This window comes from Balaenoptera physalus (genome assembly GCF_965194825.1).
Source record: "Balaenoptera physalus genome assembly, chromosome: 3".
NCBI classification, from domain to species: Eukaryota; Metazoa; Chordata; class Mammalia; order Artiodactyla; family Balaenopteridae; genus Balaenoptera; species Balaenoptera physalus.
In genome coordinates, this window is record NC_138890.1 from 134088905 (window position 1) to 134109670 (window position 20766).

A 20766-nucleotide genomic window follows, 5' to 3' on the forward strand; every position below is an offset into this window, starting at 1 on the left:
GAATTATTTCAGTTCAGTGCTTTGTCAAGTTACAGACTTACATTTAGATTTCTGAGTAACTACTGTGTGTGTGTGTGTGTGTGTGTGTGTGTGTGTGTGTGTGTGTGTGTGTGTGCATCTTCAGGATGTGCCAGTTTACACAGCATTGGGCTAGGAACACCATAGAGAAAGTGATTGTTACAGTTGTGCCCACCACATCCTTTGTACAGTTTGTATCACTGACGGCAATCAGCAAAAGTGAAAATATGCTTAGATCCAAAGACCTCATACTGGCTAAAAAATGACATTATTGAGCTATGCAGTTCAAAGAGAAACATAATGGGTTTATTTTTTAAGACTAATTTGAGGGAGCTGAACTGACTGCAGAGCACTAGCCCCTCGTAATGAATCCATCTGTTCCAGTGTTGTGTCTCCTAACAGGACTGAGCCCAAAACATAGTTAAAATATTCATTTATAATATTTATTTTCTTATAGCACCTTTCATGTGAGCAATTCACAGCTATTTCTCCACCCTAGACCTGATTCTTCCCCTTGTAAGTTAACCCTCTCCCTGACACCTCCACCTCTATTTCTCAATCATTTCTCTCTAGAGGTGCTGTGGTTTGGTGGAAATAGCATGGGTGACGTAGGTTAGAATGGCAGAATAACTACTTCTTAGCTGTGTGACCTTAGCAAGTTACCTGACCTCTCTGGGCCTTAATTGCCTCAGCAGTAAAATAAAGGAAAAGATGCTCACCTAGCAAGGTTGTTGTGAGAATCTAAAATAATGTAAAAAAAGCACCTGTCACATTGCCTGATATGCATTAAGTACTTTCAAACTGTGGTTGCTTTTGTTATTATCGTTGCTGTTATAATTATTACCAGCCTCGACTGTGAGTTCCTCAAATGTGAAAGATTATTCACCTCTCTATCTCTAGCTTGAATTTAGCCGTCCTCAGCAATGAGGACTCAGCAATACAAATGAGAGTTTAGTTAAGGCCAGTTGACTATACTACATTAATTATTTTCTTTAGAACTCCAGGGTACCATTTAGAGCAACCCCTAGAATAACAGTTAACTAAATGATACCTGAATAGTTCTATTATCACATTAACCCTTCCACCTTCTTAAAAGCATGAAAGGCCATAATAGGTTTAGACCATTGCATAGATTCTAAATACCATATTGTTGGGCAAAACCATGGTGAAGTGACTTTCTCTTGAAAAGTTGAGTATGGGTAGGGCTTTAGTAGAGGATTTTCCTTGAATTCCTAATATCTGGGGAATCAAAACTCTAGTGTCCACTAGCTTTACATGCAGATGTTGACAAAAGACATTACATCTGGAAAGATCTTAGAAGTCTTGTAAGACTGCTGCAACGGCATCGCCTTTATGGAATGTAGACATCGGCATTTAGGTACAACTTTGTGTCCTATTTTATTTTACCTTCAAAAGAAAAGCACTATCAAAAACCAAGGAAGTCCGTGGTGTTCTCCACAACTGGTTGGCATTTGACTACTTGTTTGAATTAAGTATGGAAAGTCATTGACAGTGTGGATTGTTCCCGAGGTTGGCTTGATTTTTTTTTTTAATTAATTAATTTATTTATTTACTTTTGGCTGTGTTGGGTCTTCGTTTCTGTGCGAGGGCTTTCTCTAGTCGCGGTGAGTGGGGGCCACTCTTCATCGCAGCGCGCGGGCCTCTCACTATCGTGGCCTCTCTTGTTGCGGAGCACAGGCTCCAGACGCGCAGGCTCAGTAGTTGTGGCTCACGGGCCCAGTTGCTCCGCGGCACGTGGGATCTTCCCAGACCAGGTCTCGAACCCGTGTCCCCTGCATCGGCAGGCAGATTCTCAACCACTGCGCCACCAGGGAAGCCCCTTGGCTTGATTTTTGGTTTTGTTTTTATTTTTGATTCTGAGTCATTGCATCCTCTACCAGCTGTTAATTCATCATGGGGTTGGGGGGGAAGGAAATGTTGCATTGCTGTTCATAGGCTTTTTTATTATTTTTTTATTATAATTATTAAAGACCTGGCTTTCTCTTCTCATCACTGTGAGATTACAGATCTACCTGAATGAAACGTAACATTGAAATGAAAAGAAAAGAAAAACTTGGCCACATATAAAAATCACCTAGACAGTTTTTGAAAATCCTGATGCCTGGATTCCACCACTGGATATTCCAGTTTATTTGGTGAGGGGCATGGCCAGACAAAGCTCCCCAGGAAGTTCTAATGTACAACAAAGATTGAGAACCGCTCATTCCATCCATCCCCCTAAGATCTCAGATGGGAAAAGTGAAGCACTGAGAGGTTAAAATGGGGGCCAATTTATGATCCGAACACACAGCTAATTAGTAACAGAGGGGACTGAGACCCAGGTGTTCGCTATCCAGACAGCAGACTAAGAAGTTTCTTTCTGAGGGCAATCTGTGGTCTTAACAGCTACTTTGAGGTGGAGGTAGGGCTCAGGCAGCTCTGGCTTATGGTTGCCCAGAGAATGGTCAGCAATGTGCACTTGGAAACTATGATGAATAATGACCTTCAGTTTGGCTCAAACCAGAACCAGGTGGATTTGGTAAGTGTGAGTCCCTCCAATTGCATTTTTCTATTTTTCTCTTTAGCAGAGGTAATAAGACAATCCCATGCCAGGGGCTTGGGGACAGATGGACATTTGCTCTAGTCCAGTCTCAGTCCTCATCCCAGTTGCATGGACTTGGACAAACTGGTTGATCTTCTCGTCTGTGAAATGTGGGTAATATTATACATTCACAGCGTTGCTAGGAGGCTTAAAGATTGTGTTATCTTCCTGGCCAAGGGGATTCGGCCCGTGTCTCTGGCTTGCCCTGTGAGGGTGTGAGGGAGGAAGCCTGGGTCTGCAGAGCTCTCCACTCCGGCTTTGTGCTTCTTGCTTTCACCACGGCAACATCTCTCTGGTCCCACGTGTTCTCCCTGGCTGTCTTCTCTCTCAAAGCCCACACGCGGGAAAGGACCTGTAGTAAAATCATTTACTACAGAACACAGAGGTTCCTACTGAAGTTGAGAGTTCAGTTATGTAACCAAAGATCCCTGCATGAGGAGGAACCCAGGCCTCAGAGAGAAAACAGAAACGACAAGGGAGGTCCCAAGGGCTTCACCCAGCCCAGCCCTGCCCCAGCTCTGTAAGAAGGGTTTGAGGAGGCGGAGCAGTGTGTCTGCAGGCACCTCTGGGGGGTGTGGCCCACCCTCACAGGTTTTTCTCTGGTAGAGCTGTTGAGAGAATGCCAGGAGGGGCTCGGCCCTCCAGCCCAGATTTATACAGAGCATCGTGTCCTAGGGCTGCTGTAACAAATTACCATAAACTGAGTGGCTTCAGACAAGAGAAATGCAATCTCTCACAGCTCTGGAAGCCAGAAGTATGAAATCAAGATGTCAGCAGGGGGTGTGCTCCTTCCGAAGGCTCTAGGGAAGAGTCCTTCCTTGTCTCCTCCAGCTTCTAACTGCTGTGGCTTCATCACCCCAATCCGCCTCCATCTTCACATGGCCTTTTCCTCTGCATGTGTGTCTGAGAACTCCCTCTGCCTCTCTCTTATAACAGTACATGTGCTTGCATTTAGGGCCCACCCAGATACGCCAGGATAAGCTTCTACTCTCAAAATCCTTAACTCAATCTTTCAACATGTGAGGTGATATGCACTCTTTTGCCATATGAGGTCATAGTCACAGGTCCCAGGGACTAGGGCATGGATATACCTTCAAGGCCACCATTCAGGCTGCTACTTGGCATGAGAAAAGGTCAGATCTCAAGTTCCTTCTCAGAGGTATACAGCCTCATCGCTGGGTTTTTGGTAAAATCCATTCTCATTTAAGTCGGAAGAAAGGTTGGCATTTGAGAGGTGGGATGGAAAGGGCATAAGATAAAATGGCAAAACTGAGGTTCAAGCCTAAACCTGCCTGACTTCCAAACCCATCTTTTTTCTACTACAATACTCTTCCTTGATCAACCATACATTTTAATGAAGAAATAAGACATTAACAAAAATTTAAATTAATGAAGCATATATTTTTACAATCAAGCTGTTATCCCTTGTATTGTGGATTTTTAAAGCTCCCACATGCAGATGTGCTGGTTTTAATTTCCAACTTTTCATCCAAAATGGGAACGCCAAACAAAAAGAATTTAGAGTGCACAGATATGCACTTTGCTGAAAAAACAAAAGTTAAAATTCTTATGTGACAAAGGAAGAATGCCTCCAAAGGAAGAATAAGCAAATTTTCAAAGGGGTTTGGGAAGAGAGTAGAGAAAAGGCAGGCAAAGGAGACAGGAAAGGGAGGGGATGATTTGGGCTCAGCTGATTTTAGGCACAGACCTTGAATGGGATGAAACCCAGGAACACTGAGGAGAATTCTGTGCTTGATTTTCAGATTGATGGTCCAGATACAGGAAAATTAGCTGGCAGGTGACCATTCCAGAGGTTCAGAAGCAGATTATCTGTTGCCTGTGGGAAAATGCTCAGCCTTCTCCCTCTCTTGGTCAAGAAAGAGGAACAGAGGGAAGAAGTAACAGGAGAAGAATCCTTTTTCCAATTTTCTTGCCCACTCAAGACCTAACCCAGGCAAACACGTTGACTGGAAGCCTGCCCCTTCCCCTCCTCTGCCTCCTTCTTTGTGTTCTTTGTCCTCTTTCCAGCACACAGGAACTTCCCTTCCATCAGCCAACTCCCGGGAAAGGTTGTGACACACCAATCCACTCCCGGCCCCTCTTCTGGACCTAGCTAGAGGGAAGCCCCTGACTGATCTTATCCAAACAATTACCATTCACTGCCTTAGAGAACCGTGAAACAGAAAGTGATTCAGTGGATTGGGGTTGAGGGGAGTGGTGTCGTTGTCAGCATTCTTCACCATAGGACAGCCATAATGTCCTCGGGAATGGGGCCTCTTGCCTGACTATGCATCACAAGAAGGAGAATCTGGGAGTGGTACGCAGAGGGAATGAAGGCCCATCTGGTGAACCAGATCTCCTGAATCAACCCTGATGTTATGTCCCACAACTCGGCTAGATCAACTTCAGAAGGCAAATCCTCAACTTAGCCCCTTGTCTGGAAGTCAGCTGGGTCGCCACACTGAGCTTTTCCTACCATCTCTATTCATTAACTCCATATTTCTTTAGTAATTATTAAACAACTGTGTTGATTAACTGATATCCATAGATTTTCCCTTTGAGGCAACCATTTGGATGCAAGGATATTTTAATGGAGCCTAAAGGAAGAACCACTAAACTTGTAGCTATTTTTATTCCCAAACAAGTAGAAAAACAAACCTCTCACCCATCCGCAAATATAGGACAAGGTGAGGAGGTGAGGGTCTAGATGCACTGAGGCCCAAGGTTGGTGTAAAAGATGGGTATGGGCTAGACACCGTATTGCAGAAAGACCACATCCACCCAGGAGTCATGTTTAGCACACTTGTAAGCCTAATAAATAGGTCCATGTGCTTAATAAGGGCCCTAAATTTGTTTTCTCTATGTAAAGTTTAAAAATGTCAGTTGCTTATTGATGAGGCCACTCTTGCTTTATTGGGTCCATTGGGGGAAGAAGTGAAGGGACAATGTTCCAGTCTACATGGGAACTATTTCCATTTCTAAAAGTATCCTCAGAATTTAAATATATACACATATAACATTTAATAGCATTCTAATGCTTTTTTAACTTTTTGTTTGAAAATAATTTCAAACTTAAAGAAACATTGTAAGATCAGTATAAAGAACACTGTCTTTTACCCAGATTCACCTGTTAACATTTTACCCCATTTGCTTTATTGTTAGCTCTTTCTCTGTGTCCATCTCTACATCTCTGTCTTTGTATCTCTCTGTTTCTCTATCTCTCTCTCTGCCTCTTTCTCTATATGTATGTATGTATATGCTTATTTGTGTGTGTGTGTGTATACATGTGTATGTACTTTTATCTCATCTGCCTGCATTCCAATTTTGTCTATTGATCCAATAATGTCTTTTATAGCACTTTACCCCCAGTACAGGATCCAGTCTAGGATTAGGTACTACATTTAGTTATCAGGCCTCTTTAGTCTCCTTTAACCTGGAACATTCGTTTAGACTTTCTTTGTCTTTTATGACATTGACATTTTTGAACTTACAGTCTCTCTCTTTTTTTAATACCAAGTTCCTCCTTATGAGTTTGTCTGACGCTCCCTCACAACTAGATTTAGATTATGCATTCCCAGCCAGAACACCACATGGGCGATGTATCCATCTCAGGTTATCACAATATGGTTTAAATTCTTTTAGATGGTAATTTGATGTTACAGGTGTTGCACTATTAGATATCAACTGGTTCTTACAGAGTTTTTTAAGTACTGGGGTTTCTTTCTAAATGTAAAATTAGCATCACCTTCTTCAAAATATTCAAGCAATACAAAAAAGAATTCAGTATAGAAAGTGTTGTATTCTCTTAACTAGCAAAGGGCTCTGTTCTTCAGAGTCTCTTAGCCCCAACCTGTTCCCAGCTTCTCGGCTGCCAAGATAGACCCTAGCAACTCAACCTCCATGCAGGGATGGGGAGTAGCTTCCAAATGGAAACAGAGGAGATCAGGCCAAGAATTGTAACCAGTAGTAATAATCAGAAGAAGAGCGATAACTCTGGTTTATTAAGCAGCTCCCATTTATTAAGCCAGACACTGTGCAAAACTTTCACTCCTATCATCTCACTGGATCCTCAACACAGCCTGTCAGATAGATTCCATTTCTAGTCCATCTGAGGTTACATGACTTATCCAAGGCCACACAGGACAAAGGCAAAGCTCCCATTTTTAACTCTGGTTTCTGACCCCCAAGCCCTCCTCACACTCCTGTTCACCATGAAGTTATACTTTCTGGATTCTTATAACCCACCTCATCAACCCCTTCATGACTCCTAGCACAAAGGAAAATACAGGTGACGGCAGCTAGGTTTGCTCAAGTCTCCCCAGGTCTGAGCTTCCATTTGCAATGAGTTCTGCCCAGTAGGCTCAGCTTAGTGACAGGCTGACCTCTTCCATGGTAGGAGTAGATCCAGTCTCCATGGCAACCTGCCTTTAGAGCAAAGAAAGACACCAGACTCATAGGAGGAGGAGGAGGAAGCTAAAAGGGTAGGATCACACTGGAATTCGACCTGTGGAACTGATGTGTTGGGAATTGGGAACTTGTAAGGTCAGGGCTTGGCTTCCACCACAGAAGCTTCTGAAGCCAGGTTCTTTATCATTTTCCTACTCAACCTGTTTGTTCTGTGCAGCAACAGGTTAACATTTCTCCAAGAGACATTTCAGAGGGCCGCAACCCTGTAATCAAGGTCACAAATAAATAGCAATTGATAAAGAGGAAAGAAAATTATTTTAACCTTGACATCCTAAGCTTTGATCCTGGGTGACCCCAAGATCATTCCTCTGTTCTCTAACTCACAACAGTAAATCAGAACACAGTTTGGTGTACAAAAAAACCCAGAAACAACAACAACAAAAACAAAAACACCTTACTTTTAAGAATCATGAGAGGAACACCTGAAATTCATCTGAAATGACATTTTTATCCTTCTTACTTAGTGCTATTCAAGTCAGCTGACTCAGCACGACCACCACGGAGAGGTCTCGGGATGGGCTCACAGCTGTCTGCTTTCAGGTGGTCACTGCAGAAACCAGTCCAGATCCTGGAAGTGTTTTGTCTTAGAATAGTAGTAACTTGTAGAATTGAAAGGAACTCAGTGAACGTGTAATCCAGCTCCCTCACTTTTTACATGTGAACACTGAAACAGAGGGGTTAGCGGTGGTACAGTGTACTGGACTGTAATGGCCACTGGAGTCAAGCCAAACAATTCAAGTCCCAATGCTGTCACTCTTTTTACCGACCCTTTCCAGTCAGGCCCCAGCATCGGTCCTTCTGCCGGTGTCATTGGAACCAACAGAATGAGCCTGAGTTTGGTTCAGAAGTAAAGGGGAGTTTTCTTCTTTGCTCAAAGAATGGGGAGACGCGAGCTCACTCTCTAGAGGACACGCTGTCCCCACAGGCTGTGGGCGGGTCTGCTTTATAGGATCTCCTGGGGGGGCGGGGGGAGGGGGCGGGGGGAGGAGCCGGGGGGGGCGGAGCTCTCCCAGGGCAGGCGCAGCCGTACCGCTCAGGCTCCAGAGCGCAGGGCCCGGAGCAGCGTCTCTGCCCACGGCCCGCGGCCATCTTGAATTGAGGCGGTGTGTGCAGCGGCGCTTCTGCCCGCGCCCAGAGCTGAGGTGTCTGGCACGGGCGCTTCACACGAGGAGGAGCTCTGGTCTGAAGTGCCAAGTACCAGTCCGAGGCCTCTGTACGCGGCTCCCGGCGAGCAAGTGAAACCAGACTAATCACAAAGGAAAAAGAAAAAAAGGTTCGACTGTATTTTACTACCCAGATTCTATTTTTCCATGAATTGTTAGTGGGCTATGCTGGTGACGCTTACTGTGTGACCCAGCTGTTTAACATCTCTGTACCTCACTTTCCTACCTTGTAAATTAAGATGGTGCTGTTACATAGGGTTGTTTATAAAGATTGAATTAAGGAATACATGCAAAGTACCTGCAACCACTGCTGGCCCATAGTAATCACTCGGTAACTGCTAGAGGGCGTTATAGGTTTGTTATAAAGATGGTTATAACACTCTTCAGAGGATGGTTAGAAAGATTCAATGACATAATACATACAAAGCACTTGGAACCATGCCTGGCCCAGAGTAACCACTTAGCAAGTGCTAGTGATTCTTATAGATGACTTACCTAAGGTCCTATGGACAACCGGTCTTCCCTGGTCAAGAGAACATCCATTCCCTCAAGTTACCTCCCCCCCTGTAATGAATTCATAGCATAGCACCCCTTTTTTAAATTTTATTTTTTAATTTTTTGTACAATTTTTAAAGGTTAATTTCCATTTACAGTTATTACAAAATATTGTCTATATTCCCCATGTGTGCAGTATATCCTTGAGCCTATCTTATATCCAATAGTTTGTACCTCCTACTGCCCCCCTCCTCCCCACCACCACCCCACTGTTAGTCACTAGTTTGTTCTCTATACCTATGAGTCTGCTTCTTTTTTGTTGTATTCACTAGTTTGTTGTATTTTTTAGATTCCACATATAAGTGATATCATACTGTCTTTCTCTGTCTGACTTATTTCACTTAGCATAATGCCTTTCAACTCCATCCATGTTGCTGCAAATGTCAACATTTCATTCCTTTTTATGGCTGAGTAGTATTCCATTGTATATATACACCACATCCTCTTTATCCATCCATCTGTTGACAGACACTTAGGTTGCTTCTATATCTTGGCAATTGTAAATAATGCTGCTATGAACATTGGGGTACATGTAGCTTTTTGAATTAGTGTTTTTGTTATATTCGGATATAAACCCAGGAGTGGAATTGCTTGGTCATATGGTAACCCTGTTTTTAGTTTTTTGAGAAACCTCCATACAGTTTTTCACAGTGGCTGCACCAATTTACATTCCCACCAACAGTGCAGGTGGGTTTCCTTTTCTCTACATCCTTGACAACATTTGTTACTTGTGTTCTTTTTGACGATGGCCATTCTGGCAGGTGTGAGGTGATGTCTCATTGTGGTTTTGATTTGCATTCCCTGATGATTAGCGATGTTGAGCATCTTTTCTTTTGTGTGTGTGTGTGTGTGTGTGTGTGTGTGTGTGCAATCGCTTTTATAAACAAATTTTAGGCTGGGATAAGGAGCTCCTGGTTCATCATGTTGGAGATTGTCCTTGCTGCTATAGGCTGTTGAAGTGTGCCTCCCTTATGATCTTGCTGATGTGGGAATAAGGACCTTGGCATAGCGCATACCCCTCATATAAGGACTGAAGGGTACTCTTGTTGAGTTCAGCAATGATCTGGTTTAAGCTGCTTTCTGATCCAATTACTCTCTCTGGGGAATTAACACTGCTGCTCCTGTCATTATCATTGCTTGAACATGCACACACTTTGGTTCCTCTTAGTGGTTCCTTCCTTATTGTTTTTCGTTGCATCCTGAGACTCCTGAAAAACAGGGTTTCTCTTACTCCTTTTGGACTGGGGAGAATGGTGATTGTCCTCTTTATTATCATTCCTTCTTCTTTTCTGCTTATTGTTCAGTGACTGTGTTTCTAATTCCAATAGCATGTCGGTAATTGGGTCTACATTCATATTTAGGACAGAGAATACATTAGTACTGGCCGAAGTGGCCCTGGCAATATTGGCTGAAGAAGCAAAGCAGGATGACGGTGAGGACCAGAGATGGACCAGTACAGGCCAAAGTTGTCCTGTAAAAACATTCTGGCATGGCATACCTCCCTAGTCCTGGCCTCAAAACTCTAGAAACCTTGAGTATCTTTTCATGTACCTGTTGGCCATCTGCATTTCCTTTTTGGAAAAATGTCTATTCAGTTCTTCTGCTCTTTTTTTTTTTTTTATTTTGGCTGCGTTGGGTCTTCGTTGCTGTGTGCGGCCTTTCTCTAGTTGCAGTGAGTGGGGGCTACTCTTCATTGTGGTGCACGTGCTTCTCATTGCAGTGGCTTCTCTCGTTGCAGAGCACAGGCTCTAGGCACTTGGGCTTCAGTAGTTGTGGCACGCAGGCTCAGTAGTTGTGGCGCATGGGCTTAGTTGCTCCGCAGCATGCGGGATCTTCCTGGACCAGGGCTCGAACCCATGTCCCCTGCATTTGCAGGCGGATTCTTAACCACTGCGCCATCAGGGAAGTCCCTCTGCCCATTTTTTAATCAGGTTTTTTTTGTTGTTGTTGAGTTATATGAACTATTTATATATGTTGGATATTAATCCCTTATCAGTCATATCATTTGCAAATATTTTCTCCCATTCAGTAGGTTGTCTTCATTTTGTCGATGGTTTCCTTTGCTGTGCAAAGCTTTGAAGTTTAATTAGGTCCCATTTGTTTATTTTTGCTTTTATTTCCTTTACTTTAGGAGACAGATCCAAAAAAATATTGCTGTGATTTATGTCAAAGGGTGTTCTGCCGATGTTTTCCTCTAGGAGTTTTATAGTATCCGGTCTCACATTTAGGTCTTTAATCCATTTTGAGTTTACTTTTGTATACGGTGTTAGAGAATGTTCTGATTTCATTCTTTTACATGTAGCTGTCCAGTTTTCCCAGCACCACTTATTGAAGAGACTGTCTTTTTTCTCCATTGTATATTCTTGCCTCCTTTGTCATAGATTAATTGACCATAAGTGTATGGGTTTATTTCTGAGCTCTATATTCTTTTTTTTTTTTTTTTTTTGGCTGCGTTGGGTCTTTGTTGCTGCGCGGGCTTTCTCTAGTTGCAGTGACCGGGGGCTACTCTTGGTTGCAGTGCACAGGCTTCTTATTGCAGTGGCTTCTCTTGTTGCGGAGCACGGGCTCTAGGCGTGCGGGCTTCAGTAGTTGTGGCACGCAGGCTCAGTAGTTGTGGCTCACAGGCTCTAGAACACAGGCTCAGTAGTTGTGGTGCATAGGCTTAGTTGCTCTGCGGCATGTGGGATCTTCCTGGACCAGGGCTCAAACCCGTGTCCCCTGCATTGGCAGGTGGATTCTTAACCACTGCACCACCAGGGAAGTCCCACCTGGGCTCTATATTCTGTTCCATTGATCTAGGTGTCTGTTTTTGATAGCACTGCTTTTTGTTTGGAAATTGGAAGGGGCAGAATTTGCCTAGCAAGAAAACCACATCAGAAATAAAATAATTCCCAGAAAAGCTCACAGGTCTTGGAGAACTTCTACTTTCCCTTTCCTCTTTTTCTGGAGTTCTGTCCTCTCAGTCTGAGACTTGCCTTCTAGATATAACTCATCCCATTGCTTAAAAGCCAGGCTACCTTTAGCTTCCACTTTCCATGCTAGTGCCAGGCAGGTTTCTAGACTTTCTGTGCTGTTCTAGGAATCGGTCTAGTCTTGAAGCACAATCTTACTTTTTAAATTATTATAGTTTCATAATGTTTTACGATTTGATAGAGAAATCCTCCTTCAATACTTTTTTCAATTTTGGGGGGGGTTTCTTTTTCAATTTTTTTTCCCTCTTTTTGTTTGTTTTTGCTTTTGGTGTAGTAATACATTCACACAATTTCAAGGTATAAAACAATGTACAGTGAAAAATCTCCCTTCACACCAACCCCTCCAGCCATCCAAATCCCCTCCTGGAAGCAAAACAATGTAAGCAGTTTCTTATATATCCTTACAAAGAGATTCTAGGTATAGATAAGCAAATACTTAAGTATATTCTTTTTTTTCTTCTTTAAAGCATAAATTTATCCATTTGTTTTTACAAATGAAAGTCAATATCATTTTTCTGAGCCCACACCCCCAAAAAACTGTTGGAACTTTCACTGAAATGACATTAAACTTAAAAATGAATCTGTATAATAATTAAAATTAGTTATACTATTTAGTTCTCCTGTCTGGAAACACGGCATGTATCTTCATGAATCCAACTCTTTTCTTAGTTCCTTATTTAGATTCTGAATATTTATTACTGGGTATTTTATATTTTCATTTTAGTGAGTTATTTTCAATGTAAGGAGGAGTTAGTTTCTTCATATTATTTAATATAGAAGAACTATTTAGTTTCATACTTATTTTTAAGTCTGGCTAGCTTATTAATTCTTATGGTTCTGTGGTTAATTCTCTTGTGCCATCCTGGTGCACAGGATGAAACCAGATGGACTGGTTTCAAATCCTGCTCTGCCATTTAATAGCTGTACAACTTAGGGGAAATTATTAAACCTCTCTGTGCTTCAATTCCCTCATCTGTAAATAGGGTAAAGATACTACCTACTCATAAAATTGTTGAAATAAATAAATAGCTTAATTCAAAAGAAACTGTTAGGACAGTGCAAAGAACACGAGTAAAAGTTAGCTTTGATTAAACTTTGATAATTTTGCTCTTCCTTTATGATTATTATCTCATTTCTTTTTGCTTCATATATTACTGCATTAGATAAAATTTGTCTTCTTTCTTTCCCTATTTTTTCACTATTAGGTGTGGTGTTTTTTTAAGGAACAGATATCAAATTTTATTAAATGCCTTTCTATTCTTTATTCATATAATCATATATTTCCCCTTTGTTCTACTGACGTGATATATTTTATTAATAGACACTGGAAAATCAAAACATCTATATTCTAGAATAAACTCTGTTCAGTCATGGTGTATTATTCTTTCAATATCCAACTTAATCTGATCTCACAGAATTTAATTTAAAACTTAGAACTCTGAGTTTACAAATTGGGTCCATCTATAGGTGCCTGTATGCACATGTCTTTAGCAGTTTATGCTAGCCTTAGAAAATAAATTAGAAAAATTTCATTCTCTTTCTGTGCTTCAGTATGAGAGCTATTTGTTCCTTGGTTATTTGACATTTATCTTAATATTTTAAAAGAATTCGCTCAACCTCATATTAGAATCTTTATGCTGTTACCACTAACTTTAATTCGCTCCTTGGTGTACAAGCAGCTCCTCATAGATGCATTCCCAATTTTCAATTAATGTGTAGATTTTATTTTTGCTACAAATGAGTATAAACTCTAGCACAGTGATGTCTCTCCAGCAGAATGCTGAGCTGCACAGCTTGTGGAGAGTAGGATATAGGCTGCTGTGAGTAAGAGAGAATGGAATGTGGAATATTGTCCAGCACCAAGAAAGGTCACAGCTTCACTGGAATATATGAGGGCTTCGCCACCTGAGTGAATGGGCAGCGATAGACAGTAGTGCACATTGGTCAGAGGGTTGAATCTGAGGCCTGACAGCCTGCAGCCTTATCTGAGTTTCACCACTTACTAACTGTGTGACTTTGAGTAAGTCACTTCCCTGCCCTGTGCCTCAGTTTCCCCATCCATAAAGTGGGAATAATTCTCGTAAGGTGAGAATTAAATGAGTTGATTTCTAGAAAGGTTTAGCACAGTACCTGGTGCATAATAAGCGTGGCATAATTGTTGACCATAATTATGATTGTTATTCAGACAGTGACAGAGACCCCCCCCGGAACAGTGGATGCTTTCATAGCTACTGGGAGACATTGTTGTGCCATCAAAATGGTTGTATCGAACTTTTTGCTAACTTTAGGATTGTTCTGAGTTTAATTCCTTCAAATATGCTACCAAAAATTCTAGAATTCAAAACTGTGCAGGAAACACAAAAAAGCTAAGAACCTTGACTAGAGACAGACCACAAGACTCTACGGAATGTGGTTGAGGTGCACTTTGGCCACATTCCCTCATTCATGAGTATACCGCTGCAGAGAAGTTAGTTCTGGCAGCCATGCTTTCCAAGCCACAGTTGCAGTGAATGGGCTGTAGGAGGAGCCTCCTCCAAGGTGTTATTGAGTTGGTACTATATGATAAGGTTGCCCTTACAAATTGGTGAAGAAAAGGAGAATTATGCAATATTTGGGGAAAGAAAGTAATTGTGGCATGCAAATATAAAGTTTAAAATTTCCATATTAATTACAGCTAAATGTTAACACGTAAGTATAAGGTTCCACGGGCAATGAATCATAAGTGCAATATCCATAGATTTTGTTGGTTTATTTTTCAAAAACCAACAAAACAAACTGAGAACTTAAGTGGCAAACAGGGAAAAATAACTGCAGCATAGATAGCAGATGAAGAGTTAGTGTCCTTAATGTACATAGACCTCTTTCAAATCAATTAGATAACGACAAATGCCTTGAAATAATATGTAAAGGATACCAACAAGTAATTCATGAAATGGCCATAAACATGTGAAAAAACTTCTCTCTTAGGAATAATAAAAGAAGTGACCATTAGAAATGATATACTCTTTTCCTTCTTTCACATCAGCATTATTTTTTAAAAAACAATAAATCACAGTGTCATTAAGAATGAGGTGAAATGTATGCTCTCAAGCCCTGCTTGGGGAGGGTGTGTTGGGTCAACCTTTCTGGAGGGCAATTTGACAAAGAGTCAAATCTATTGATTCCCAAGTTCATTTCTAGGAATGTGTCCAAAGGAAATAAAGATGCACAGAAACACATATATGCAAGAATGTTATAGCATTATTTGGAATAGCTACAGGATTAATAATTCCCCCCAAAAGAGAAACAATTTAAATGTTCAATAGTAAGAGAATGATTAAATCAGTTGTGCTAATTCCAGTCAATGGGATTTTATGCCACATTTTATAAATAACATTTTCAAATCTTACCTTATGGCATAGGAAAATATTTGTGATCCAATATTAAATGTTTGAAAAAGAGCAACAATCAAAATTATATGTACAGCATGATCTTTTTTTTGTAAAATGTAACTCCAGCACCATGCTAAGAACTATTAGTCACTGGTTGTTACAATATTAAAATACCTCTATATCCTCAGATCAATAGAGATTATTCCAACCACTCCCCAGGAACACACACAGCCCCCAGTCCAGCAGCTAAAAAGTTATCAACCCTGCTCCAGCTGTTAGGCCTGCCTCCAGTCTGATGGGGGACCTGACAAGCCAGTCATTAGATCCTTTTAATATTACCCTTCATCTGGTCCCTTATTGTGGGAGGGGAATTTGGAGTGGGAGGAGAAACAGAGATTCACTTAATAAATGAGTAGCAAAATGGCCTTAGTGTTAGCCAAACTCACATTGGATCTCAGAAAATTTCAGTCATTTTCTTCAAGTTCTATGATTGTATTCTCATCCATAGAAGATCACAGTGTGGGAGATTTGAGATTTGCATTGCTACCTTGGTCAATGAATCCTGCCCCACCAGCAGTCACTGGCCCCAAGCTTCAGCCACAGGCAGGAGTCTACTGTCCTAGGGCGCTACCCACCCCAAGCTACAGCACCTTCCAGAACTCCCTCCCTCCTGTTCTATGCCTCCTGACCTCACAGCTTTTTGCACCTTTTAACCATTATGCTTGCGTCTTAGGAACTTGCCTTCTCTTTTATACAGCCTTTGAGTTGGGTTACCACTTATTTTCAGCCATGTCCATTTTGAGTGCAGGATAGGGGGCAGGAGACAGTTTAGATTTTATAGGGGGAAGATGGAAAGGGCAGAGGCTCACAACTGCACATTCTGAAGCAACTAGATCTTTCAGGTTTCCAAGCTTCCCCTCCTGCTAGCACTTCTCCCCACTCCCATATTTACATTACACAGGCAGGTGGAGGAATGAGGGCTCCAGGATGGGTGGGAAGCAAGCCTATAAATCAAGTATATACAACATACCAACATCTTAATAGTGATTATCTTTGAGTATATATTTTCTTCTTATCTGTATCTTCATAATTTTTGTAATCCAAAATGAAATAACATATGAAATGATGGATCAATTAAATCAAAATATCTGGGGTTAGCACTTAGGTATCAGGGGGGTTTTTTTGGTTTTTGTTTTTTATCTCCCCAGATGGTTCTTATGTTTATCCAGTGTTGAGACCCAGGGATGTAGTCAACCTTATTTTACAAAATAGAGAACTGAACCCAGAGGGGTTCGTAGTAATACACTTGGCTAATATTTCTGTTGTTCAAAAAGAAAGTTCTTTATGAGATTCAGATTTAATTGAGAAGTCATTTCTGTTGTCACCTTTTTTTTTTGCATTTTTTAAATTGAAGTATAGTTGATTTACAATGTTGTGTTCATTTTTGCTGTACAGCAAAGAGACTCAGTTATACGTACATATACATTCTTTTCTTTATTCTTTTCCATTATGGTTTATCTCAAGATATTGAATATAGTTCCCTGTGCTATACAGTAGGACCTTGTTGTTATCCATTCTATATGTAATAGGTTGCATCCACTAACCCCAAACTCCCAGTCCATCCCTGCCCCTCTCCCCCACCCCCCTTGGCAACCACAAGTGTGTTCTCTATGTCTGTGAGTCCGTTTCTGTTTTGTAGGTAAGTTCATTTGTGTCATATTTTAGATTCCACATATAAGTGATATCATATGGTATTTGTCTTTCTCTTTCTGACTTACTTCACTTAGTATGATAATCTCTAGTTGCATCTGTGTTACTACAAATGGCATCTTTATCCATTCATCTGTCCATGGACATTTAGGTTGTTTCCATGTCTTGGCTATTGTGAAAAGTGCTGCTATGAACATAGGGGTGAATATATCTTTTTGAATTATAGTTTTGTCCAGATATATGCCCAGGAGTGGGATTGTTGTATCCTATGGTAATTCTATGTTTAGTTTTCTGAGGAACCTCCATACTGTTTTCCATAGTGGCTCCACCAATTTACATTCCCACCAACAGTGTAGGAGGTTTTCCTTTTCTCCACACCCTCTCCAGCAATTGTTATTTGTAGACTTTTTAGTGATGGCCATTCTGATCAGTGTGAGGTGGTACCTCATAGTTTTGATTTGCATTTTTCTAATAATTAGCGATGTTGAGCATCTTTTCATGTGCCTATTGGCCATCTGTATGTCTTCTTCAGAGAAATGTCTATTTAGGTCTTCAGCCCATTTTTTGGTTGGGTTGTTTGTTTTTTTGTTGTTGAGTTGTATGAGCTGTTTTTATATTTTGGAAATTAAGCCCTTGTCGGTTGCACTGTTCGCAAATATGTTCTCCCATTCTGTAGGTTGTCTTCTCATTTTGTTTATGGTTTCCTTTGCTGTGTTGTCACTGTTTTAGACCTCACAATATTACATACTCACAGCTCTGATGATACAGTTTAAATCAGCCTTACTTAACCATATATCCATAATCTATGAGAGTTGAGGGAAGCTATTCATTTACTTCAGCTCTACTTGAAATGCTAGTGATATGCCTTATGAAATTATTTAAAGGAACAGAAGACTCCTTCTTCTATCACTTTTCCTAATTCTATTCCCAAGGATTGAAAAGAATGAGACTTAATTTCATATATGTATTCTTCAATTTGCCGGTTGGAAAAGAATATGCTAATTAAATCAATAAACATATTTATCAAGTATCTACAATGTATCCAACACTACTCTAACTTCTACTATCTAATGTTCGAGACTTTTTTTTCTGCAAAGAAAGCAAAGCCATACTGCCAGAATTCTAGTGGGGTCATATGAAGGGTGATTATTCACCAGGTTGGGTTTTATTCTGTACCTTTTATAAAGCAACAACTCCAGTATAGTAAGAAGGGATTCCATTTCAATTACCTTGAGGAACCCATGAGACAGTCATGAAGAGGGAGAAAACAGAGTCAAGACAATGAAGACAGCCATGGAAGCCCAGCTGACAGGATGACTACAAAAGGAGAGATGCAAATCTAAAGGACTACAGAGAGATAGATTGGTTCAATCTCTGACACTTGGACAAGCCACCCAAATTGCATTTGTTTTCTTAAACTATTTTCAGGTGATCAAGGCACTTTTACAAGTGGCCACAGTGGAGGGCCACTAGGAAGGATACCTTTTAAAGGACTCGAGGAAAACCCACTTCTCCAAATCCTTTTCAGCACAACAGTCATTGTTCATCAACAATAGGTGATTCATTATTTGGTTCTACACAGATAGGAGAAAGACACATAGAATATTAATCACAGAAGGAACCTTAGAGGTCAACCTTCTACTCAATACAGACATCTCCTCAAGGGCATCCCGAGATATGCTTGATCAGAACCTGCTTAGACATGGGTAGTGATGAGGAGCACACAGCTCACAATATAATCCCTTCTAGTTCTGAACAGCTGTAGTTATTAAAAATCTTAATTATTCCAATTTCTACCCACCAATACTAGTTCTTCCCTCTGGATCTACAGAAAACAATCCTAAACTCTCTTCCATCTTTTCCAACAGCTGTCATGTCCAACTAAGTCTACTCTTCTGCAAACTAAACAAACCCTGCTTCTTCACCTATTCCTCTCCTTCCAGAGTCCCCAGTTAAAATGGCAAATTCCTGACATGAACACTTCCCATTTCTTAAAAGTGAAAGAGGTGGGTGGTGTCATACATTTGATCAAGAAGAAAGTAAGGAAGATCAAAGGAACAGTGTTCAAAATAATGCTTGGCTTACTTTTTAATTTCCAAAGACTGGCTAGGCTAGCATAGTCCTTCATAAAATCATTTAAGATTTATACTTGCCTACTTACCAAAGAACTTCTTGACACAATATTTTTAACATCAAGGAGATTTCCACAAGACTCCAATGGGTGAGAAAGCTATTGAACATGAATACTACATCAGTCAGTCAGTCCATTTATTGCACACATACTAAAGGTCCTATGCATTGAAGATTGAGTTCTTTTTAAGAATTAGTATTATTAAAATGAAAGTTCATTTTATGAAAATGCACTCTAGGGAGGCATCGTCACTGAAGTTTAACACAGACATGTTTCTTAGAACAGCAAATTCCATTTCCCAGCACTATCCCCTACCCTGTGTCCAGTAGAGATGCGAGCCATGGAATGTCATTCACAGGTCAGAAGAGTCACCCCGAGGAACATAGTGATGCTGAGATTCAAAGAAATACAGCATGTGTTTATGTTGCATCACAAGTTTGGTTATGAAGAAAGGTCTGATTGTGGCCAGATACTTACCCTTGAGATAATACTGTTGCAAGACTTCCTCCCCACAGAATGAAATCCCTTCTTTTCCACTCCCACGGCATGAAGGTTGCTTTGAGTATTTGTTCTCAGCTGGCACATGCAGAAAGCTTGGAGCTATTTTTCTCTTTAAAATGTTAGAAAGAAACTCTTTTTCCTCCTCCCATATGACTGGCACTTTATAAAACACTCTTAAAGCCTCAGCCAGTACACCCTGAGGGACTGTAGGAGAAAACGTGAGAAATAGCAAAATGTTTCAGCTCACAAAATCTCTACAGCCTGCTGAGCAAGGCAAAGGGTCTCTTTAAGGGGAAAGAAGACAGAGGTTCCTATCTATGTCAAAGTAGTAATGGTGATAATGTATTATTGTTGACATACTTTGAATACTTTGTGCCAGGCATTGCACTTTATGTGGATGAACTCATTTAGCTCTCAGAACAACCCTGTGAGGTAAATACTCTTCTTACCCATTTGACAAGAGAAGAATGAGAATAGAGAGGTTAAGTAACTTGCCCAAGATCACACAGCTATCAGGAAATTGGCAGTGCTAGGATTCAAACTCTGGAGGCTGGGCTCTTACTATTTTTCTATATTGCTTGCATGTATGCATGCTTTGTATCATATGATATATATGATGAGTCACATGAAACTAATTTGCTTTCAATACCAGCCAACTGTATCAATGACCTTAAACTTGTTCCTACATGACCAGAGTGTTCCAAACTGGCTTTTAATTCTGTCCAGCAGAACTGGCACCATCCTGGCTCAGGGCCAAGGTCAAGGCCCAGAGAGACTCTTTATCACCAGTGGGTGGCAATATTGTTACATGGAGCCATCAGGGTGCAGTGGAGGCCTGGCATCTTCCCTAAAAGTGAAAAGACCTCACCACCTTATGGATAGATCATTCCAGGCAGCTCCCAAAACACAATTTCTCTACTGTCCCCAAAGCACCCAAGATAATCCTGAGGGAGGATAGAGTGATCTGGATTAGGAGAATGCCCAGGAACCTATTCGTTTAAATCATTCTTCCTCTTGTCCTGCCATAATATCCCTGGTATATCTCAATCATAAATTACATACTTCTTTTCCCACTAAGGCATGTTTTTCTTAGGAACAGAGAGACTCTACAACGTTTGTACCTGCAATTTCAGTAGCCCATTGTAGATGTTTGTTAAGTAAATGGATAAATGAATAAATTTCAGTTCTTCAGATGCAATCAATTCCACTCCAAAAAAACAATGTAAGAAATATCTGTGGAATCTTCTGTAGTTGCCCAAAATGAATCCAGACTTCA

General features: G+C 40.8%; 1 protein-coding gene across 2 annotated transcripts in view; it reads left to right on the plus strand.

The window, feature by feature from the left end:
- ANKRD55 (ankyrin repeat domain 55) overlaps window positions 1-20766 on the plus strand; it is a 415656-nt gene that overhangs the window by 325051 nt on the left and 69839 nt on the right. Inside the window, exon 1 of one of the 2 annotated variants that reach the window (XM_082457595.1) lies at window positions 8147-8360. The exons of the other annotated variant lie outside the window; for it this stretch is intronic. The gene's annotated coding sequence lies outside the window, so the exon portion shown is untranslated. Of the gene's footprint in view, window positions 1-8146; window positions 8361-20766 lie in introns of those variants that run through there. 2 annotated transcript variants of the gene reach the window in all.